Source organism: Panthera uncia (assembly GCF_023721935.1).
Source record: "Panthera uncia isolate 11264 chromosome E2 unlocalized genomic scaffold, Puncia_PCG_1.0 HiC_scaffold_20, whole genome shotgun sequence".
Taxonomy (NCBI): domain Eukaryota; kingdom Metazoa; phylum Chordata; class Mammalia; order Carnivora; family Felidae; genus Panthera; species Panthera uncia.
Window position 1 is genome coordinate 18568457 of NW_026057589.1, and position 25214 is coordinate 18593670.

Consider the following 25214-nt stretch of genomic DNA (forward strand, 5'->3'; position numbering starts at 1 on the left):
GAATCTCCATTTTGTTCCATCCATCAGTTGTTGGACAGTGGGATTGTTTCCACTTTTTGGCTATTGTGAATAATGCTACTGTGAACATTGGTGTATGCCATAGCATTTTGTAAAAACCTAGTGGACAGCTCTTTCTACTCTGTGCCACAATTATCTGTTGGTGTGTCTGCTTTTCACCCCATTGCCCACTCACTCACCAGGCAGTAACATTCCTATGGGCGGTGTGCACATAGGGGGTCACTCCTGCAGTGCACAGGAACCAGCACATAACAGACATTCTATAATGTCTGCAAAATAATGAATCCAGTCCTTCCACCACCTTTGACAGCAGCCAGAATAGCCCTGGCCATTCCTGTATTTGGCAGTTAAACAATCAAAGGGGCAAAATTCTCTCCTCTGATACTTCCTTCCTCGTTCTTTGATCTAGGGCTTCAATAATCTCACGCTCGGTTTTTTAAAAACATTGGCCTCACAGTTCTTCCTTTTCGTAAGACACAACACAACTTACAAAGGTCATTAATTTTGCCTAGACAATTTGGATATTTGGGAAATCTTATTAAACTGTTGTTATGCACCAGTGACAGCTTGGACACACTACACACAAACCCACCATCAACCTCAGATATGGGAGAGAATACCAGCCAGCATCCATTATACATCCTTATGGAGTGAGAGAATTGAGAACAATACTAATTGCTCTCCAGTGCTGGGTATTGATAGGTTACTGTATAGTCAAGGACTAGGCAGAAAATAAAAATCAGTGTGGAGTATCAGGACTGAAAAACAGTACATTCAGTAAGAAAACCATTTTTGTCTGGCTAAATATCACATCTGGACAGTGGCTGTAGTATGAGGGTCTGTATGTGGCAATACATGTATGGGATCACTGAGAACGTAATGTTCTAATAACCGGAAGAGAATTACTGAATCAGAATGAAACAAGTATCTCAGATCATGTCTCCGAGAAACACTGAGCCTGTGCATCTCATAGTGAATGTACATGTAAATGAAAGAGAGAGGTGGAGAGAAGCAAGATGTAGTTCGAGAGGTGTGTTTGCAGCTGACCGATAATAAACTCCCTTCTGGATGAGTAAGATGGGTATATTGTGCCTATAAGCTTGAGAGCACCTGAGTACAGGATCATCTTGCCATCCTTTTCCGTCTTTATCCCTGCAACACTGCAAACATGAAACCGTCTACATTGACTCACCTCTCTTAAAAGCTGTGCTGTGTGAAAAAAAAAATTGGATAATAAGATGATTAAATTACTTGTCTGACAATTTCTGAATGTTGACTGGTGATGTCAGCTATTGTGGCAGGAATCAATTGCTCTTCCTGTCCCTTACCACACCAAAAATAGCACAGTCCACCTGGAGATGACAGGAGAAATCAAGAGAGATCATAAAATGTTCCGAAGCTCCAGAGAAAGGAGTAAAGCTCAAGAAAGTTTCAAAGAAGATTTTTCCATAAAACTGTTTTACAAAAGGAAGATCATTTAGCCAGAATGTCCGTGATTTGACCTGTTACAGAACAAAATGTTATTTCCAGATTTAGATTACTTAGCTACAAATAAGCACAATGATTTTTTTTCAAAAGATATTATAGAATATTGTGTGGGACCTATGACATAGTAAAAAATAAATTCGTTTTAGAGAGATATATATCCCGGAAGAGTGAAACATAAATATTTCATGCAATGTAACTGAAGAATGTGTTTAACACAAATCACAACTTTGCACCCACGAGAAACATTTGGGGTCAACTTTTGCACCATGAAAACAGAAAAAAATAACATACATCTAAATATTTCATAATGGAAACACAGCAAATACATTTACTGGTCAATTCTCACACACAGAAAGACTTTGCTTTGCACTCGTTTCCTTAAAAAGTGACACATACATAAAGATGACAAATTCCTTTTTTTAATGAAGTTTTTATTTTCCAGGAAATCCATGTTGATCTGAAGAGAGGGATGTGCAAGGGTCCCTTATCAACAGGATTTAATGTCACAGCAGCACAGAGGCTGAAAGATGGAATGGTGGTGCAGCATTGATGAAAAGATCCATCATCCGCTTTTCCTTCCTCTGCTTTTCTTTTCTGGGCTTCTTTTTCGGCCTCTACATATGAGCCATCTCCTGCTCCGTAATAAATGACATTGGTCCCATGAAATGTATGAGCTTTTCACAGTATAAAATAGCATTGGATAAAGGTATTCTTCATCCATCCATTACCAGTCTCACCATCACAGACCCAGCTCAGCGGAGCTCACCATCATCAGGAAATCATTCTTCTGTTATTATAATAAATGATTTTGAAAAGCAGACCATGCTTTTTCTTTCAAAAATATAAGGATATAGGGGCGCGTGGGTGGCTCAGTCGGTCAAGCTTCCGACTTCAGCTGAGGTCATGATCTCATAGTCCATGGGTTCAAGCCCCACATCGGGCTCTGTGCTGACAGCTCAGAGCCTGGAGCCTGTTTCAGATTCTGTGTCTCCTTCTCTCTCTGTCCCTCCCCTGCTCACATTCTGTCTCTCTCTCTCAAAAGTAAATATACATTAAAAAAATTCAAAAATATAAGGATAAAGCAAGCATATAATAATTCCATCATATACTCTTACATGTAGACTCCTGGATAAATGATCTTCTGCTAAACTTCATGAGATGAAAGAAGAGTTCAAAGAGGATCCACGTCTTATTTCGATAAGATACAGAGATATATTTTCCTTGAAATAAGAAAATCTGACATAAAGCAACAACCAGTATAAAAGATTGTGATCAAAAAAAAAAAAAAACAGTTGTATGAAAAATGGTAAAGATTTGTGTTGTCAAACTTGATTAAATTACACACAGAATAATCTTGAGGAACACGGAATTTTTAAAAGTCGATTATTAAAATAATATTGAATGAAAATGAAAATATTAGCAAAGTTGGCAGATAAATTGGATAGATTACAAATATTCAATTAATGAGTGGATGTTGGGCAGCAAAAGACAGAGCAAGTAGATTAAAGAAATGTTCAAAAGCATGGTTGGAGAGAATTTATCCAAACTAAGCATTTTTAATTTTTGAGAATAAGATAACCAAAATTGACAAATAAACACCCTTACCAAGACATATAAGGATCAAGTTTTCAAAGAAAAATTAAAAAAAAAAATGAAAAGTGGCCTTTGGATTAGCCAATCCAGAAGTTAGGGTAATAGTCAAACTTCCTGAGAGAGCAGTCTATTCTCATGACCTTCTTTTCTTCACCTCCAACTTAATCCTCAACCAACTCATTGTGATTTCCACTCATTCCACTTCTATCGCCGAGAAACTTCTCTCACCAAGAAAAACCAATGTTTTCTTGTAAGTAAATCCAAAGAACACTTTTCAGCCTTCATTTTGCTTGACCTCCCTGCCACACTGGATACCACTGTGTATTCTTTTTGAGAAATATCCTTTTCCTTGGTTTCAAAGGTGTCAAACTTTCCTAGTTTCCTTATCCACCTTTTCTAAGTAGGTTTACTCATTCTCCTTTTCTGGTTCCACCTTTTACCCAGCCTAAAGTTGGGCTATCTTCTAGACTCTGTCTTTCTTGTTGATGCCATCTACACAGCTTCTGTGGGCAACTCCGTCTTCTCGCCGAGCTTCCACTACCATGAATACGTCAACAACTCCCGAATCCATATCTCTTAAATCTCCTTTCCCACGAGCTCCATCCAGATCCACACATTTGATTCTCTGGATATGGCTACACCTGACCTCACAATGTTTCTCCCCTCCATTCCCAGTCGTGTTCCTGTGCCATTATTCCCTAACTCAGTAAATGGCACCATAATCTATTCTGCTGCTCAAACCAGAAATCCCCAAGCTATTTTTTACTTTTCTCTCTTGCATACACTCAAATATCTAGTCATGTTGATTCAACACGTTGAGCATTTTTCATGTCTGTATATCTCTTTTCACCCCCACTACTCCCACCCTGTCAAAGGCACAATTATCTTTTAACTAGACTCCTATAATAGCCTCAAATCTGGCTTCCTAGCAACCAATCTTGTGTCCCGCACCTAAATCCATTCACTATTCTGCAACCAGAGAGATCTTTCATGTAACCTACCTATCCACCACTTACAGCTGTTTAGGACTTTTCATTTTGGTTATTATTTTAGGAAAAATATCTCAGGTCTCAAATAATCTTAGAGAACTCTTGATCCTGTATACTTTAGGCATCGCTGTCCTCTTTACTTGATTACCCTCCAGTCTTTTTCATATGTAGCGACTGTTCCTCTTCAATCCTTGTATTGGAGTTATTTCCTTTTGTCTATATATTTTTCTTTCTTTCCCACTTCTTAACTCTTGACCTATCCAACTCTGACTCATCATTCAAGTTTCTTCTTTTGAGTAATGGCTTGCTCAGGGAAGGTTCTCTTTCCTCCATAGCTAAGTTAAATTCTATCCAGAAAATAAATAATCCAATTTAAAAATAGACCAAAATGCTTAATAAAGAATATATACAGATGGCAAATAAGTCCATGAAAATATGCTCCTCATCATATGTCATCAGGACAATGCAGATTAAAACAACAATGAAATACCACTATACACTTACTAGAATTGAAAAAATCTGAAACACTGACAATGCCCAGTGCTGGCAAGGATGTAGAGCAACAGGAACTCTCATTCAGTGCTGATGAGAACGCGAGATGGTACGGCCATTTTGGAAGATAGTTTGGCAATTTCTCACAAAACTAAACATATTCTTACTTTATGATGCATCAATCTTGCTCCTTGGTATTAACCTAAAGGACTTGAAAACATATCCACATAAAAACGTGCACATAGATGTTTATAAAAGTTTTCTTCACAGTTGCCAAAAATTGGAATCAGCCATATTATCCTTCAGTAGATTAATGGATAAATAAACGATAAACCCAGACACTGGAATATTATCCAGCACTAAAACAATGAACTATGAAGCCATGAAAAGATATGGAGAAATCTTAATGCAATTACCAAGGGAAAGAAACCAGTCTGAAAAGTCTACATACTGTATGATTCCAACTATATAACACTCAGGAAAATGCACAACTGTAGAGACAGTAAAAAGATCAGTGGTTGCCAGGGGTGGGGAGGTGGGAGGGGTGAATAGGAGGAGCACAGAATTTTTAAGGCACAGAAAATGTTTTGTGTGATACTATAATGATGGATATATGTCATTATATATTTATATAACCCCACAGAATGTAGAAGGAAGAATAAGTGAACTTGATAGCTCAGTAGAAATTATCCAATCTGGGGCGCCTGGGTGGCGCAGTCGGTTAAGCGTCCGACTTCAGCCAGGTCACGATCTCACAGTCTGTGAGTTCGAGCCCCGCGTCAGGCTCTGGGCTGATGGCTCGGAGCCTGGAGCCTGCTTCCGATTCTGTGTCTCCCTCTCTCTCTGCCCCTCCCCCGTTCATGCTCTGTCTCTCTCTCTGTCCCAAAAATAAAAATAAAAAATGTTGAAAAAAAAATTAAAAAAAAAAAAGAAATTATCCAATCTGAAAAATAGAGAAAAAAAATATTGAAGAAGAAGAAAAAGAAATACATTGCAAAACATCAGGCATACCAACATACATACAATGGGAGACAGAAGGAGGCAGATTTTCTTTTTAAGAAATAATGATTGAACACTTCCCAATTTTTATAAAAACACTAACCTACACATCTAAGAAGCTGAACAAACTCTAAGTATATTGTAAACGAAAAGATCCACATTGAGAAACATCATAGCCTGATTATAGAAAACCAAAGAAAAAGAGAAAATTTTGAAAGTAGCAGGAGAAAAATGACATGATGTCAAGGAGACCAGGACAAGGCCAGGTGTCCAGCCAGCCAGAGATGTGTCACTGGTCTGGTAACCCAGGGACACTCCGGTCCTGGTCCCCAGTTGTGCTGGTTGCGGGTGTGATGTGTAGGCCACTTTTATATTATTTCCCCCATGCCCCATCCACCACCAGCTTGGGATCATATTGTGGGGCTTGGGGCAGAGTTCAGGACACTGGTAGTGAAGACAGAGTCATCCTGGCCACAGCCCCATGCTACTGCACAAGCGGCTCCCCTCCCAACGACACAGATGAACAATAAACTTCTTATCAGAAACTATGGAGGCCAGAAGGCAGGAGGGTGACATTTAAAATGCTTTAAGAAAAAGCTGTCAACCACTAATTTTATATTCAGCAACACTATCCTTCACAAAATTAATAGAAAGAATGGCATTCCCGGATAAACAAAGAGAATTAAGAGAATTTGTTGCTAACAGGTCTATATTACAAGTACTAATGAAGGAAGCCTTTCAGGCTAAAAGGAGATGATGTCAGTTATTTGAATGCACAAAATGAAAATCACTGGAAATGGGAAATATGTAGGTCAATGTAAAATATTAAGGTTATATTAATTATACATAAATAAATAAATATATTGTATACTCTCTATTGTATCTTGTTTTGAAATGTTTACATTGCATAAGGCAATAATTATAACACTGTATTGCTGCATTTTAACATATATTGATGCAATGTATACAATAAGAGAAGTACAAAGAGGGGATAGGAGTGTACGTTTTGGTGACATGAAGCTGCTCACCCACAACCTGTTGAGCTCGCATGTGCGGCGGGTGGGGCCCCGTGGCTTCCCTCTGCACCTCCAGGCCACAGAGGTCCGCATCAACCCCGTGGAGTCAACCCCAACTTTGTGGCATGTATGATAACCAAGGTGGAGTGGGCAGCGCTTCTGTAGGCAACGGATACCTTGCACCTGGTCGAGGTACCCAAAGAGCCAATTGAAGGGTATGAGCAAGATGAGAAGTTCCTGAGGAAGATGCACCACATGCTGCTGGAGGTGGTTGTGCTGGAGGGCACCCCGCAGTGCGCAGAGTCTGGACGTCTGTTCCCATCAGTTGTGGGATCCCCAGCGTGCTGCTGAGTGAGGAGGAAACCGAGACTTAATCGTGCCAGTTGGCTGGTTTTTCATTCTGTAACTGTGTATCTCTTGATTCAAGGTCATGTGTATCCCCAACCCTTGACCCAGTGATACGTGAAACAGTGTTCTTGAGCTCGATATATATTTTTTCTCATTAAAGGTTCAAAAAAAAAAAAAAAAAAAAAAAATGAGCCTGTATTAATCTGAAATAGATTGTGATAAATTGAGATGCATATAAGAATTGTTATAGCAACCACTAAGAAAACAACTAAAAAATATGGTACAAAGTCTACAGGGAATTTAAATAGAAACCTGAAATATTTATGTAATACACTAGGAGGCAGTAAAGGAGGAACCCAGGAACAAAGGAGGCAGGGGACAAAAAAACCAAGGAGGAAAATGACCTATATAAATACAATCATATAAATAAATTAGATTGACATGAATAGTTTAAATATCTTAATCAAAAGGCAGAGATTATCGCATTGGAATTTTTTTTTTAAAGCCAGAGCCAATGGTATGCCACCTATGGAAAACACATTTTACATTCAGACATGAATAGGCAGAAAGTAAAGGATAGAACAAGATTTACAATGCTAAGTAACAATTGAGCTAGAGTGGCTATATTAACCTATGACAAAATAAACTTTGAAACAAGAAATATTACTAGAGATGAAAAGGGTCAATATAAACCATAAAGATATAACCATTACAGGTTTATATGCAACTATTTAAAAAGCTTCAAAATACATGAATCAAAAAATGATGGAATTGATGGAGAAATAGACAATGTAACAACTAGAGATTTCAAGAACTCTCAGTAATTGACAAAACACTACACAGATATTCAGTAATGATATAGAAGACTTGGACAATACTATCAACCAACTTAACATATTTAGAACACATTATCCAGTTATTAAGGGATGCACATTCCTTTTAAGCAGACATGGAACATTCTCCAAGGTAGTCTATATGTTAGGCATAAAACAAGGCTCAATAACTCCAATGGACTGAAATCATACAAAGCATATTCTCTAACCACAACAGAACTAAATTAGAAATCAATAACAGCAAGAAATCTGGAAAAACCCAGTAATTTGGAATTTAAATAACATACTTCCATATAATTAATGGCTCAAAGAAATAGTCACAAGGGTCGTTATAAAGTACTTTGAACTGAATGAAAACAAAAGCACAATACATCAAAGTTTATGAAATGCAGTTTGAACCAGCATTAAATGCCTATATCAGAAAAGAAGAAAAGTCTCAAATTAATAATTGACATCTACATTAAGAAAGTAAGAAAAGAAGAGTAAAATAAATGACAGAAAACAGAAAACAATGAAATCAAAAGTTAGTTCTTTGAAAATATCAACAAAATTGACAACCTTGAGCATAACCAATTCAGAAAAGAACAGAGAAAAAGAAAACAAGCAAAACCAAGAGGAAATGAGGGTACATATTACTAACTCTACAAAAAATAAAAGCATTATAATATTATGAGTAACTTTAGACCAAAGAAAATAGACAACATGGATAAAATTAACAGATTCTTAAAAAGAAATTCCAAAAACTCATTCAAAAAGAAAAATAAAATTCTGAATAGACCTATAACAAGTAAAGAAATTGAATTCATAATTAAAATCTTCATACAAAGAAAACTCAACTTGGTTTCACTGGTGAATATGATCAAATACTTAAAGAAGAAATATTACCAATTCTTCACAAATTTGCTCAAGATACAGAGAAGAAGGAAGCATTCCCCACCTCATTCTATGAAGACAAAATTACCCTGATAACAAAGGCAAAGACATTACGACAAAAGAAAACTAAAGACCATTATCCATCATAAATATGAAAATCTAAAACATAACATTATCAAATTAAATTTACCAACATATCAGCAAATTACATACTACACCAAGTGTATTCTTACCCTGTGGTTTACCCAAGAATGCAATAAAGAGCATATATGAAAAATATACAGCTTCTATCATATTGAAGGGTAAAAGACTGATTCTCCCCTAAGATCATGAATTAGGCATGAATGTCTGCTTTCAACAAATCTATTCAACATAATACTGGATAGTCTAGATAGTAAAATAAAGTCCCTCCAAAAAAAAAAAAAAGAATAAAAGAAAAAAGGCATTAAAATTGGAAATAAACAAATATAACTGTTTTTTTTTGACAAATGACATGATACTATATGCAGAAGATACCAAGCAATAAAAAAAGAAAACTTAACATTATATTATATTACAATATAATATCTAACAAGTTTATAAAGGTCACAGGATCTAAGATCAGCATACAAATATCAGTTGTATTTCTATGTACTAGTAATGAAGAATTCAAAAATGAAATTAAGAGAACAATTCCATTCACAATAGTATCTAAAAATAACACAATAATGGAATAGAATACAGAGTGCAGAAATAGACCCACTGATTTTCAACCAAGTGTGGCCCACTGATTTTCAACAAAGATGCAAAAGTAATTAAACGGAGAAAGGATATCCTATTAAATGAATGGCACTGGAACAAATGGAACTCATAGCAAAAAAAAAAGAAAAAAAATCATACTTTATACAAGAAAAATTAACTCATTGGGGAATCATAGATCTAAATGTAAAATGTTCCTGGGGTGCCTGGGTGGCTCAGTCCGTTAAGTGTCCAACTTTGGCTCAGGTCATGATTTTGCGGTTCGTGAGTTTGAGCCCCGAGACGGGCTCTGTGCTGACAGCTTGGAGCCTGGAGCCTGCTTCAGATTCTGTGTCTCCCTCTCTCTCTGTTCCTCCCCCACTCACACTCTGTCTGACTCTCTCTCAAAAATAAATGAAGATTAAAAAAAAAAAAAAAACCTTGTTTTAATGTAAATGTTCTAGGGAGTTCAAGGGATTTGGAGTCTGATTAAAGAAAAAGACACGACTGTGAGAGGCAGAACACATACACTTTATTGAGTGGAGGTTGGATAGGATTGCGTAAAAGAAATTTCTCACGGTATGAAACCATCCAGAGGCTGGCTATCAATCAGATGGGAGAAGGGCAAGGGGACCGTTGAAGAAGAAGAGAATCAGAGAGGGTGGATGCATGCCTAGCTGCTGTCACTCAGCCATGAAGCAGAGTCTCTTGGTCAGAGAGCTCCTTGGGGATTTATACCTTTTCTAATGTTCAGCAGATGCTGGGTGAGGTTTCACAAGGTATGCACAGTCAGCAACCTCTACATATGCTTGTTTAGGGCTATTTTTAAAAATATCAGGGTGTGTAAAAACTTACACCGATGGGCTTTGGAGCTACTAAGGCTCAGCCTGCAGTGAAGAAATAAACAACCTAGGGGGCCAATAAACAGAAACCACCTTTGGGTCATTTATATAACAAATGTTAAACTATAAATTTTTAGAAGAAAATATTGGAGAAAATCTTTGTGACTCAGATTTATGCAAAGAGTTCTTAGACATGACACTGAAAGCAAGATCCATTAAAAATAATTTGGTAGGTTGAACATTAAAACTTTTGTTCTATGAAGGACCCTATTAATGGAATGAAAATACAAACTACAGACCAGGAGAAAACACTGGCAAATCACACAACCTGGAAAGTTGGTGTATCTATAATATATAGAGAATTCTCTAAACTCAATAAGAAATCAAAAAAATTCAAACAGAAAATGGACAAAGATTTGATGAGAAACTTCATAAAAACAGAGACACAGCAAGTAGGCACACGTTCAACTTCACTAGCTATTGGGCAAAGACAAACTAAAGCCAGAATGAGATACCACTGCACACCTATTAGAATGGCTAAAATTAATGCTGACCATACCAAGTGCTCACAAAAATGTGGAACAGTTGGACCTCTTACATAGTGCTGGCTGGAATGCAAAATGGGAGAGCCGCTCTGAAAAAACAGCACGGCAGTTTCTTAGAAAGTTAAAGATACACTACCATACAATTGAGAAATCACACTCCTGGATGTTTATCCTAGAAATATAAAAACATGTTCATACAAGAATGTGGACGTGAGTGCTCACAGCAGCTTTACTTGTAATAGCCCCAAATGGAAACAATCTAAATGTTCTTCAACGGACAAATGGAAAAACAAACTATGTACATCCATACAATGAAAAATTACTCAGCAATAAAAGTAAAGAACCTACCAACCCAAGCAACAGCATGGACGGATCTCAGGAGCATTATATTAAGTAAAAGAAGCCAGACACAAAGACGACGTGTTGTGAAATGCCAGAAAATGTAATTTATAGAGGCAGAAGCAGATTAGTTATTGCACAGAGTTGAAATTGTAATGAGGATTAACTGCAAATGTGCATGAGGGACCTTTGAGGGGTGACACAAATGGATTATGGTAATAACTGCACGACTCTATAAACTTACTGAGGATCTTTCAATTGTATGTTTCCAATGGGTGAATTATTCCTAAGTAAAGTTGTTTTTCAAAAAGCATAATTGGCTGCATAAAATATGACAATGTAGAATAAGATTTATAATATATGTAAAACTAAAGTGTAACTCACAATAGCACAAGGATAGGGAGAAGAGAAATGGAAGTATACTCTTGTAAAGTTCTCAGATGTAAAATGGCGTAATATCACATGAAAGCAGACTGTGATAAGTTAAAGATCTATATTATAAACCCCCAAGTTGAAATAACAAAACAAAGAGCTAACTATAATATGCTAACAAAGGGAACAAAATGGAGTCATACCCCCCCACACACAAAAAACTCAATCCAAAAGAAAGCAGAAGACAAAAAAAAAAAAGGAACAAAAATAGATAAGACAAAGAAAAAAGAAATAGCAAGATTACAGATTTAAATTTAACCATATTAATAATCATATTAGATGTAAATTGCTTACATACACCAATTAAAAAGCACAGACTCTCAGATTAGATTTAAAAAAAACCAAGACTCAGGTATTTGCTGCCCACAAGAAAAGCACTTCAAATATTAAGACACAGATAGGTAAAAGTAAAAGGATACTACCACTAACGAAAAAAAAATGTAGGGTAGATCTATTAAAATCAGACAAAGTATATTTTAAAAGAAAGAATATTACCAAAGGTAAATAAAATCATTTCATAATAATAAAGGGATCAATTCATGAAGAACTCACGACAATCCTAAACAGTATGCACCTAATAACTGAACTTCAAAATTCATGAAGCAAAAAACCAATCAAGCTACAAGGAGAAATAGACAAGTCCATGATGAGAATGTATTTCAAAACCCATCTAAATAATTTATAGAACAAAGAGAAAATCAGCAAATACACTGAAGATTTGACCAGCAATAAATCAACTTGATGTTAGGGCACCTGTGTGGCTCAGTCAGTTGACTCTTGGTTTTGACTCAGGTCATGATCTCATGGTTGGTGGGACTGAGCCCCACAGCAGGCTCTGTGCTGACAGTGTGGAGCCTGCTTGGGATTCTCTCTCCCCCCTCCCTCTCTCTCTGTCCCCATACCCCCACTTGTTTGTGTGCACTCACGTTTTCTCTCTCTTCAAATAAATAAATAAACTTTAAAAAATCAATAAAGAAATCAACTTGATGTAACTGACATCCTCAGAGCACTCTGGCAAAAACAGCAAGATTTCACATTCTTTTTAAGTCCACAGAACATTTACCAAAATAGATCCTATTCTGTGTAATGAAATAAGGTTCAATAAATTTAAAATATCTGTGTCATACAAAATACACTCTCCGACCACAATGGAATTCTAATTTTGTTTGAACATAACCATGATAAAAATATTTTAAAATCTAAAACAAGAAAGAAAGAAATCAATAACAGAAAGATATCTAGGGGTGCCTGGGTGGCTCAGTCAGGTGAGCGTCTGACTTCATTCAGCTCAGGTCATGGTCTCACAGTTTGGGTGTTTGAGCCCTGCCTCGGCTCTCTGCTGTCAGTGGAGAGCCCACTTCAGATCCTCTGTGCCCTTCTCTTTACTCCTCCCCTGCTCATGCTCACTCTCTCCATGCTTTCTCTCTCTCTCTCTCTCTCAAAAATGAGTAAACATTATTTTTTTAAAAAGATAACTAGAACATCCTCCAAATATGTGAAAACAAAATAAAACACTTAAAAAATAATACATGGCTCAAAGAAGAAATCAGAGAAATTGTAAAATTATAAAGTGTTTTGAACTAAATGGAAATGAAAATGTAACTTTTCAAAATTGGTTAGAAATGGGAAAAGGAACTTCAGTGCTTACCTCAACCACAAATTCAAAAATTAGGTCAGAGACCTAAATATAAAACCTAAAGTGTTAAACTTCTAGAAGAAATCATAAGAGAAAATCTTTGTGATCATAGGAAACATAAGATTTCTTTCACAGGAAACAAAAAGTAGAGACTATGAAAGAACATAAAAAGATAGCCTTCATCAAAATAAAAAAACATCTGCTGCTCAAAATACAGTTAAGGAAAAGAAAAGATGAGCCCCAGACTGGGAGAAAATATTTGCAAAACAATATCTGACAAAGGACTCCTATTCAGCATATTTGAATAACTCCCAAAACACAACAGTTTTAAAAGCCTGGTTTAAAATACTGAGCAAAATATTTGAACAAACATTTCACCAAAGAAGATATATAGATGACAAAATAGGCACATGAAAAGATGCTCATTATAATTGGTCTCTAGGGAAATGCAAATGAAAACCAAATGAGACACCACAACATTATTAGAACGGACAATTTTTTTTAGCTATCAGTACTAAGTGCTGGTGAGAATATGGAGCAAATATATGTCTATACAAGGTGATGGTGTGAATAGAAAATGCCATGGCAAACAGTTTGACCGTTTCCTATAAAATCACACACACAATTGCCATATGACCCATCAATTTCAACCCCAGATATTTACCCAAGAGAAATGAAACATTTGTCCCTCAAAGACCTGTTCACCAACGTTTACGGCAGCCTAATTCATAACGGCCCAAACCAGGAAACAACCTGAATGCCCATCGACCGGTGAATACATAAATGGTGGTGGAGTCTTACAATGAAATACTACATCGGAATAAGAAGGAAGGAACTACACAGGCAACAGTATCAACAAAGCTCGAGTGCATTATGCTGAGGGGGAAAAAAAAAAAAGCCAGACACAAAGGTTCTACACAGTATGATTCCATTTATATGATGATCTGGAAAAGGTTAAACTATAGACATCAATCAGATGAATGGTTGTCAGGGGATGGGGTGGAAACAGGGCATCAACTACAAAGGAGACAGAAGAACTTCTTGGGACAGTGGAAATACCCTGTTACAGATGCTAGCGGTGGTTACATGATCATGGATGTCAACATACACCAAACATTCTGTCTAAATGAGGTGAATTTTATTGTACATAAATTGTTCTTGACTTCAGAGAAAGAATATAGGGAAGAGGGTATGCTGACTGGGATGCCTGGGCAGCTCAGTCGGTTGGACGGCCGACTTCAGCTCGGATCATGATCTCAGAGCTCATGAGTTCGAGCCCCACATGGGGCTCTGTGCTGACAGCTCAAAGCCTGGAGCCTGCTTCGGATTCTGTGTCTCTCTTTCTCTCTCCCGCTCACATTCTGTCCTTCAAAAATAAACATTAAGAATGAATAAATAAACACATACATACATACATACATACATACATACATACATATTGGCTAAGAATTTTCAGTACTTAAAAAAAATCATAACTCTTTATTTCAGAAATTTGTTCTAAGATTAGAAGAGGATAAATAAAAATAAATTCACAATTTAAAGCATGCTAAGACTGTGGAAGTGAAAAGGCAACAAGAAAACCTTAAAAAGCTGTGGAGGGAGCAGGGGGTTAGGTATTCAGCAAAAGAAAGTCAACAAAATTACCTGTAAATAGACAATAATTAGATTGATGGGACTTTTTGACAGCAACAGAAGTCTGATGGGATATCCTCAAAGTTTTGTGAAAAAATAACTTCGAATCTAGAAAAATCTATCCACCTGAACTACCATTCAGAGTAAGGGGGATAAAGGATAATTTTTGATAAACAAAGATGGAAAGAACTTAGCACTAACAAACCCCCACTGAAAGACTTAACTAAAGGCTGTAGTACTTTTACAAAGTAGGAAATTGAACTCAGAAGGAAGTAGATGCAGGAAATAATGGTAAGTAGGGAAAGTGGCAAGCACATCAATAAACCTAAGAGTAATAACAACAATAACCACAAATGTTGGGGGAATAAAACAAAATGGTGGTATATTACTTAGCAATAAAGAGGAATGAACTATTGATACACTCAACAACACGGAGAGATCTCAGGTACACTATGCTATGTGAAAAGAGCCAATTTCAGAAGGTCTCATGCTGTATAATCCCATTTATATGACATTCTCAAAGCGAGACAGTTATTGAGATAGAGAACAGATTCGTGGTTGCTGGTGAAAGAGCGGGGGTGACAGTAAGACTAAAGGAAATATCACAAGGAAGATCTTTGCGATGGTGGGTCGGTTCCGTATCTTGATTGTGGTGCTGGTCACACAAATCTACACACGTGAGAAAACGACCCAGAACTGCAAACAGACACTGAACCAGTGTCAACTTCCTGTTTTTGATATCGCACTATAGTTACATAAGATGTAACTTTTAGGGGCGCCTGGGTGGTTCAGTCAGTTAAGCATCTGACTTCGGCTCAGGTCGTGATCTCGCAGTTCGTGGGTTTGAGGCCCATGTCAGGCTCCTGGCTCAGAGCCCGGAGCCTGCTTCGGATTCTGTTTCCCTCTCCTGCTCATACTCTGTCTCTCTCTCTCTCAAAAATAAATAAACATCAAAAAATTAACGATAAAAAAAGATGTAACTTTTAGAGGGAACGGGTGAACGATACAGGGATCTCTCTGTACTATCTTTGCAACTTCCTGTGAATCTGTAAGTATTTCAAAAAGTGTTAAAAAAAAAAAAAGTAAGATGGAGCCAGTAAATAATAAAAATATGGAAGATGACAGGGGAGATCAGAATAAACCATTTTAAGGTCTTCCTAAGTTCGGGAAGAGGACGAAGACATTCATTAACTTTAAACCTCAGTCAAATATGTCATGAAAAATTTAAGGAAGACGCTAAAAAAAATAGAAAAAGAAAGTATAGTTGGTAAACCAGACAACGATGGGGGAATGATAATAAGGAAAATAATTCAGGAGAAGCAGTGAAAGGAAAAGGAAAAAGAGTAAAGTGGCTTGCTGAAACATATATTCAAAAAAACTATAACTCTAATACTAGTAATAATGAGTCTGAAAACATTTTAAAAAGTAATCCAATCCATAATAATAACAAAAGAATTACAGTATCTGTGAAGCATCTAAATGAAAATTACGTGTGGCCTACGAAGAAAGCTACAAATATTTATCTGGTAAGTTCTGTTAATAGTTATCCAGCCTTGAGAGATAAGGAAAGAAGACTGAGTTCCAAATTTGTCCATGAACAGCATGTGCTTGATAAGGAAGCACAAGTAACCATCTTGTGCTGGTCTGCAAGCCCTCACTTTTCAGAATGCTCTAGTAGTTTCTAATGTATCGAACGTTGACTAACTGACTAAAATAAAGGATATAAGCCAGTAAGTGCTCTCAGAAAGCGGTGTGAGGAGTAAGCAGTCTGTACACGTTAATCCCCGTTTGCGATGTCACAGGCCCGGGGCGACTGGTGAGTCGAGAGCTCCTACTTCTCCCTGCAGCAGGTGTCAGTTCTGATACGGTCCATGGCTCCATGAACCCTCACCGTCGCCCCACGCAGAAGATACTACTATTGTTCTCCTAGAAGATACCTGCTGTTACTTGCAAGTGAGGAAACTGAGGCAGAGAGAGAGGTTACGCAACCCGCCTGAGGTTTTTGGGTTTTGAACTTGAGAAGGCTGGCTCCAGTGCCCATGCTCTAAATGCCTCTGCAATCTAATTTTTAAATAAAAGTGGGAGGATAAATCTGGCCGGTGAAGAAAATACCAGTGGAGTCAGACCAGCCCTAACCACTGTCTCAAGGTGCAATAAACAGTGTGATATCACATGAAAATAGACAAAGGGAATTGGTAGAACAGAACCAATAACTGAGAGATGGGATCTACCACGTACATCAATTTAATTAAAGGTGTACCTAAAATCAGATCTAGTGATTTTAATAAATTGCGTTAGCACAATGAACTGACAACTGCAAGAGGAATGTAAAGATTCACTCCAAGAATTTCTCTTTTTGCCGCACACAAACAGAAATCCCAGCTGGAATAAAGAGTTAAAGGAAACAAGACTGTATCATTAAAAAAAGAGAACAAGTATTATTAAACATTTATCAACCTCTTGAGGTAGGAGGAATGCTTATGTAATAAATCACAAAGGGAATCAGCAACTGAGTTGATAACATAAAAATGTAAATTTTCTATTAACTGAATAAAAACTCAGAAAGAAAATTCAGAGATAAAGGCAAACAAAAAAATTACAACAAACATAATTCAGAATCATACCAAACACAACTGTACTATTATGTCACGCTGCTTTAAATTTGAAGGATTGGTTGGCATCTTTAAAACAGAAAGAATTTTCAGAAATCAAAGAGCAAAATACTCACACACCAGAAGAAAAATTGACATATGCAGGAAATCTACAGAAGAGACACTAAAGGTCAAAAAAGTTATTTTTAATTCAGTAAGAGATGCAAATGAAAACAACAGGTTGTTTTACATTTCCCCTTGCTGACAAAGATTGCTTTTTAATAATGGTAGTAAGATTATAATATAGATATAAACTCAGGCAAGCTTTCTGTAATGCAATTTAGCAAAAACAGTATAGTTACATTGTGTGTGATTTTGAATTAGGTAAGTTAAATAGCAGAATATAAACATCTTAAGCAAATTGTACTTTATCAGCACTGGATGTTGTATGTAAGTGATGAAGCACTGAATTGTATATTGCACTGAAACTTGAAACCAATATTGCAGTGTATGTTGGCTAACTAAAATTTAAATGAAAAATTAAAAAAAACTAATTAAAAAAGTGTACTTTATGTGCAAAATTTGAAATAATACAAAGCCCAGCATTTTCAGTTCTTGAAAAACAGCAATATTACAGAGCTTTCCAACCAAGTGAATTGTAAACAGTGAAATAGCATGGCACTTAGGACTGGGGACTCCAGAGCCAGGCTGAGTGTGTTTTAAACCTGCTGTTTACAAGCGACACCATTTACAAGCTCTGTAACCTGGACAAGTTGCTTTATCTACTCGTGCCTTGGCTTCTTCATCTATGAAGTGGGAATCATAATAATCACCATCTTATACGACGTCACGAGTATTAAATGAGTTAATATATTTAAAGTACTTAGAACACAGCCTGGCATGTATATTACATAGGGTTTGTTTTGACAGTGAGGATGGGAAGGATGATGATTGATGTTGCCACATGATGGCACCATGTTAGCAGAAAACAAATAGACCCTCTGACTATCGTCTGTCATTATCCTGGGACCCATATTGCTGCTAAATGCTAGAAGTTCTGCAGATGACTTTAGTGGATACTTATTACTTTACTATAATACACAGTAAAAATAAGCCTATAAAATAAGCCAGTAAAAATAGCCTATAAAAAGTAATTGTTAAACTTGAATGTTAAACTATTTGTATATTTATAAGAATGTTTGTTAAATAATAATACAAATGGTAACCCCAAAAACTTTAAAATGGAAGCTAAGAGCACCTGGGTGGCTCAGTCAGTTAAGCACATGACTTGATTTCATTTCAAGTCATGATCTCATGGTTCATGAGTTTGAGCCCTGCGTTGGGCTCTGTGCTGGCAGTGTGGAGCCTGTTTCGGATTTTCTCTCTCCCTCTCTCTCTGCCCCCCCCACTCGTTCTTTCTCTCTCTCTCTCTCTCTCAAAATAAGTAACTAAACTTAAAAAACAAGCCATTATGATATACTACACCTTTTGAAATTCATATCAGAAGAACGCTGAAAAACAAAGAATCATTAAAGCAAAAATACACCACAACTCTTAATGATTTATGCACACCAAGAATACCCTCTCCCACATGCTTTACATTTATCCCAATGGAAAATCAGTCTTGGATTTGCAAGGTCTTCAGGAACACTCCCATCACACAAAATGCAACCACCTGGTAAAGGCAGAACCAATAAGCATGCAATGGTCAAGACCCTTTATGTACTGGCATAAAAACACATAAAGCAATTGCTATAAAATTTTCAAGGAAGAACTGACAAAAAAAGTAAACTAACAGACTTCCTGTTTTAAATAAATTAGGTATACCTAGAAAATACCCATTTTCTATTTATCTACAAAGAAAATCTCAGAAAATTTTCAAAAATAGAATTTGTACAGGCCTGTTTTCTCACAACTCTATCACCAGAAAAGTTTAAACTCTTTACAAAATAGCTCCTGGGTCAGGTTGGAAGTAAAATCTATATATTGACACAATTTAGAAAATAGCTCCAAGCACAACAAATAGCAAATTTCACAGAATGCAGTCAAAGCTGTATTCAGATGAATATTCATAGTCTTAAATGCTTTCATTATTAAACAAGAAATAATAAAACATTCAACATAGGAAGCTATAAACCTATAGAAAAAGAATTAAGTGATTACAGTAAGGAGAAACTAATACTTAGAAAATATAGCAGAACTCGTGTATCTGAGAACTAATTCTTGGAAATGGCCAATTAAACAGAAGATAAAATTTAAACAGAAATGAGAGAGAGAAAATACCAATAGGAAACCTTAAGAATAAAAAAATAAAATTCCTCTCTCAGAAATCTCACTTTTAAGTATAGCCCTAAAATTCCAAGTAACATTTAAACAAACCTAACAAAGTGGCATATTAAGAGAATCAGAGCTACAACAAAATGAAGTTTAAGAATGCAAAAATAGGGGCGCCTGGGTGGCTCAGTCAGTTAAGCGGCCGACTACGGCTCAGGTCATGATCTCGCGGTCCATGAGTTCAAGCCCCGTGTCAGGCTCTGGGCCGATGGCTCAGAGCCTGGAGCTTGCTTCCGATTCTGTGTCTTCCTCTCTCTCTGCCCCTCCCCCGTTCATGCTCTGTCTCTCTCTGTCTCAAAAATAAATAAATGTTAAAAAAAAATAAAAAAAAAAAAGAATGCAAAAATAGTTCCATGTTACTAGGGCTAAATAGCAAAAATTTTGCACACTTCAATAAAGGTAGAAAAGTATTTTATAAGATAGAGCATCTATCCCTGATTAATAAAAAATTTCCCAACAAAATAGGGATTGAAATACACTTCTATAATTTAGCAAAGAATATCCTTATCAAACAGTCGGCCACCAAGTAACAGTATACCTATCATTTAAAAAAATGCTAGGGTGCCTGGGTGGCTCCTTTGGTTAAGAGTCCAACTTTAGCTCAAGTCATGATCTCACAGCTCCTGAGGTCAAGCCTGCATCAGACTCTCTGCTGTCAGCGTGGGACCCACTTTGGAGCCTCTGTGCCCTCCTGTTTCTGCCCCCACCCACTTGCACATGTGTGCTCTTTCTCTCTCTCTTTCAAAAATAAATAAACATGTTTTTAAAAAGATTTAAAAATGCTAAAGGCAATCTCATTAAGATAGACAAGACAAAGAGGTCCATAATCACTTCTGCTATTTAGGATTATGGTAGAAGTTCCAAGTACCACTGTAATAATGCAAGAAAAGTAAATGAGGCATTGCCTAAAAAAGGAGACAGACTTATCTATATTTGCATACAACACAAATATATATCTTGAAAATGGATCAAAAAATCCATTGTAAAATGACTGAGACTAATAGCAGAGTTTTCTAAAATGTCTGATCACACTGGTTACTCAAAAGACAATGGCTTGAGGCAGAGTTTCCGTCTGCGACGAGGAACAGTTATGAAGATGGCTAGCAGGGGTTCTTGGGCAACGATGTGAATACACCTGATTGCACTAAACTATACACTTAAAAATGCTTCAAATGTTAAATTTTATGTTATATTTATTTTACCACATTTAAGTAAATGGCTTGGATTACTCAGAATGAGACTGCCACTCACTATGCAAGCACTTGATTTTTTTTTAAATTTTTTAAAAATACTTTTCATGTTTATTTATTTTTGAGAGAGAAAGACAGAGCATGAGTGGGGGAGGGGCAGAGAAGAGAGATGGAGACCCAGAATCCAAAGCAGACTCCAGGCTCTGAGCTGTCAGCACAGAGCCCTACGTGGGGCTCAAACCCATGAACCATGAGATCATGACGTGAGCCGAAGTCAAACACTTCACTGACTGAGCCAACCAGACGCCGATAATTATTTTTTAAGTAAATAGCTCGTTTTGAAAAGTTAGTGGGGGAAAAAACATCCACTTACAATCAAGATGAGAGAGAAGGAGGGAAAAAGAGAGGGAGGAACAGAGGGAGGATGCAGGACTCATATGAGTCTAAAAATGCTATTAAATGGCATCAAAGACAACAGAGTAAGAAAAAAAAAAAAGCATATCATGCTCCCGGATGAAAACATTCAATATTTCAAAGACCTGAAAATTCCCCAAATTAATCTTTAAATGTAATTCAATTCTAGTCAAAATATCAGCAGGATTTCCCTTTCAGAATTTGACACAATAATTGTAAGGTTTATCAGGAATAATAAAGGAGTGAGAATAGCCAAGCAGATTTTGAAAATTAGTAATGAGGAAGGAGGAGACGTTCCAGAAATGCATGATGTATTCTACAATTTCTTTTGCTTCCTAGTCTTCTCTAGAAGACCAGAAGGTCAAGATTCTTCCAACTCACTCACCATTGTCCAGAGAAAGAAAAGGACATTGCTGTGAGCTGCTGAAAGTTCCTTTAACGTGGTAAACAGGCACTTTCAGTAGAATGTACTTTTAATATATTCCATATTTTTTTTAAATATGACACCACAATTGGAAATAAAATGACTAGCTGTGCTGTATACATTAACTGGAGTATATTAACAGAATGCAGTATCATAAAATTCTGTGATTTTGACTCTGAGCTTTAAGGATATTCAAGCACTATCTTCTTGCACAATCTATGAAAATAAGATCCTTCTATAAAAATAAGTAAATTTACTATTGGCTACTGGGAAAACATAATCAGGGACAATTTCTAAAAGGGTGATGGTGATGGGATCAAATAGACCAACAGATTCACAAACAGAATAGAACAGAAAGCACCAAGTACAGATACGAGGTTAGCATACAGTAAGTGTAGTGGTTTAAGTCCATACGAAAAGGATAAATTATTCGACATTCACCACTGAAGTTACAGACAGATCACTGGTGGGGAAAATAAGGCTAGTTCTCTAAATCATGGTCTACACTAAAATAAATTCTAAATGGAAAGTCATGGCACCTGGGTGGCTCACTCGGTTAAGCACCCAACTCTTGATTTCAGCTCAGGTCATGATCTCACCATTCGTGAGATCAAGCCTCGCATCAGGTTCTGGGCTGACAGCACAGAGTATGCTTGGGATTCTGTCTCTCTCTCTTTCTCTCAAAATAAATAAACATTTAAATTGAATAAACATTTAATTCCTCCACACACCTAACAAATGTTTACCGGGTACAAATTTATGAGCTAGACCACTGTGAGGACACTAGGACAGAGAAGTAGGCAAGACCCCCAGGGTCCCCACTCATGGGATTTACAGCCTATCTCTGGCCTAATGGTATGAGCCTATGACTTCAGAGTAACTGGTGAAATATTCTACAGCTAGGTATCAGGGGTCTAGTCCCAGCAACCCCAGGATTAGGTCATGTTTCACTATCCCACAACCCACCTTGTGTTTCTTTTGTCTGGTGAACACAACCACCAGGTGATAACCCTTTGGCTCGTTACCCTTCCCTTGGTGATGGTTTCCCACACACCTTTGGGAAATAATGGGTGGGGCGTAATCAAGCACTAGGATGTTAAAAACCCAGTTTCTATGGCATTTCAGGCCAGACGCTGAAGACAGCCGAAAGCTCACAAGAAGGTGGAGGGAAGGGATGTCCCAGAATTAGGGACAAAGGTAGCAACAACAAGATAATGTATCTTGTCACCCTTGATAATGTTTTCTCCATTGGGGTCAGAATCAGAGGAAAAAAGAGAAATGCAGCTTAAAAATATATACATGAGTCCCTCTCCCACTCTCCCTTCCTCTCTCATCTAACAGGTAGGGTGTGAGGTGTGGTATGTGGGCAATAAAACTCTGACTCTGCCTTCCAGTTGGTTCTCCCCTAATTGACATGGAAACCATAATACAGACATCAAAGGTTGAGCTGCACAACTGGTTATTTAATTACCATTGTGATGATGCCAGAGAAGTGAAGGGTCAGGGAGTTCACAGAACTGGGGCCCTGACCTAATCTCAGGAATCAGGTGAGGCTTCCCTGAGGACGTTCAAGAACTCTGAGCTGTGAGCAGGAATGAAACAGGCAGGGTGACTCAGGTGAGGGAAGCATGTGCTGAGACGGTAGCAAAGCAGATGGCCCTCCCCACTGTGTGTGGGCACCACCCAATCCATTAAGGGCCTGAATAGAACAAAAAGGTGGAGGAAGGTGGGATTCACTCTCTGCCTGACTGCTTACGCTGAAACATCGATCTTCTCCTGCTTCAGTGCTCCTCATTCTCAGACCTTTGGATCTGGACTTGAACCTATACCCTCGGTTCTCTGACTCTCAGGCATTCGGACTACACCATCAGCTTTCCTGGCTCTCCAGCTTGCAGACGGCAGGTTGTGGGACTTCTCTGTCTCCGTAAGTATGAGCTAATATCTTATGATAACTCTCTTTCTTAGCTTTTTTGTTATAAGCTACATTGACTAATCCAAATTTCTATCTCAGTCAGGATACCATAGGCTGGACGGCTTAAACAACAAAAATCAATTTCGTACAGTTTTGGAGGGTGGTTAGTCCAAGATCGAGGTGCAGGCAGACCCACTGTCTGGTGAAGGCATTCCTGCTTCCGTGCAGACAAGATTCACCTTGAATCCTCAAAAGGTGGAGAGCAGAAAGAGATCATCTCTCTGATATCTCTACTTTTTTTTTTTTTAATGTTTATTCATTTTTCAAAGAGAGTATGAGCAGGGAAGGGACAAAGACAGGGGGCCAGGAGGGACGGAGGATCTGAAGCGGGCTCTGCTCTGAAAGCAGAGAGCCCGATGTGGGTCTTGAACTCACAAACTGAGATCATGACCTGAGCTGAAGTTGGATGCTCAACCAACTGAACCACCTAGACGTCCCGCATATCTCTTCTTAAAAGGACACTAATCCTATTCGTGAATGTCCACCCCCATGACCTAATTACCTCCCTGAATATCCGACCTCCAAACACCATAACATTGGGGGGTTAGGCTTCAGCATATGAATTTGAAAGGGGTTGGGGGACACAAACATTCAGGCCATCACACACACCTTGTTACTTTCATTACATCTAGTTCCATTTTTCACCATCTGACACCACGCTGTTTCTCTCTCACACTTGACTCTGTACCTGTAAAATTGCAAATAGTGTTTTAAACATTCAAAAAGTAATATTATATTTTATCAAATTAAGAACATTAATGTATCTGGAGTAAAATACACGCTTGTATAACAAGGGGAGTTCTACAGAAATGGGCTTTTCTTGACCATGACCCCATTCCAATTCAAAGTCTGGTATCTGAGGAAAAAAGGTGATTTGTTCATTTCTTTTCAAAACTCTATTTCCATTGTGCTCAAAATGTCCTATTCTCATCAATTCAGAGGGGGAAAATGCAAATGATTACTAAATATAAAAAAAATGCTTGGCACTCAACTAATCAAAGAAATGTGAATTGAAATGTATATTTTCCACCTATAAAATTTGCAAATGCTTTTTAAATGCCAATCCTGGATATTGGCAAAGGTGAGATACAGCTCCTATCACACTGCTCATGGTAGCACAAACTGAAAAATGTTTTGGCAAAATAGAGCAAGAGCCTTCAAAATAGTTACATCCTTTGACCTCCTAAATTCTCTGCTAGAAATCTATTGTAGAAATAACGTGATCAAAGATTTATGTACAAAAAAATTCAAAGCAGTGATATAATAACAAAAGACTGTCAGAATGCTACAATTGATAGTCTCGTCATGGTTTTCAAGCTGTGATCAGTAGAGCCCTAGCATCGAACACACGGGGAACTACTGGGGCCAGAAAGTGGCCACATTGTTAGGACTCTGAGTTCAATATTTCTGAGTCAAACAGTTCTGCTTTTATCCGTTCTACATAGTGAGTTTCAGTCAAGATTCACTTTTTCGGGGGGCACCTGGGTGGCTCAGTCA

At 37.4% G+C, this 25214-nt stretch overlaps 1 long non-coding RNA gene and 1 pseudogene across 1 annotated transcript; one reads left to right on the plus strand and one right to left on the minus strand.

Moving 5' to 3' along the window:
- The first annotated feature begins 6587 nt into the window (after positions 1 to 6587).
- LOC125916416 (multifunctional methyltransferase subunit TRM112-like protein) lies at positions 6588 to 7071 on the plus strand (annotated as a pseudogene).
- Positions 7072 to 14071: 7000 nt separating this feature from the next.
- LOC125916361 (uncharacterized) lies at positions 14072 to 24407 on the minus strand. The gene is made up of 2 exons (XR_007455888.1): positions 24327 to 24407; positions 14072 to 14526 (listed from the first exon to the last, which is right to left on the minus strand). It is a non-coding gene; the product is annotated as an uncharacterized LOC125916361 (long non-coding RNA).
- Positions 24408 to 25214: the final 807 nt, after the last annotated feature.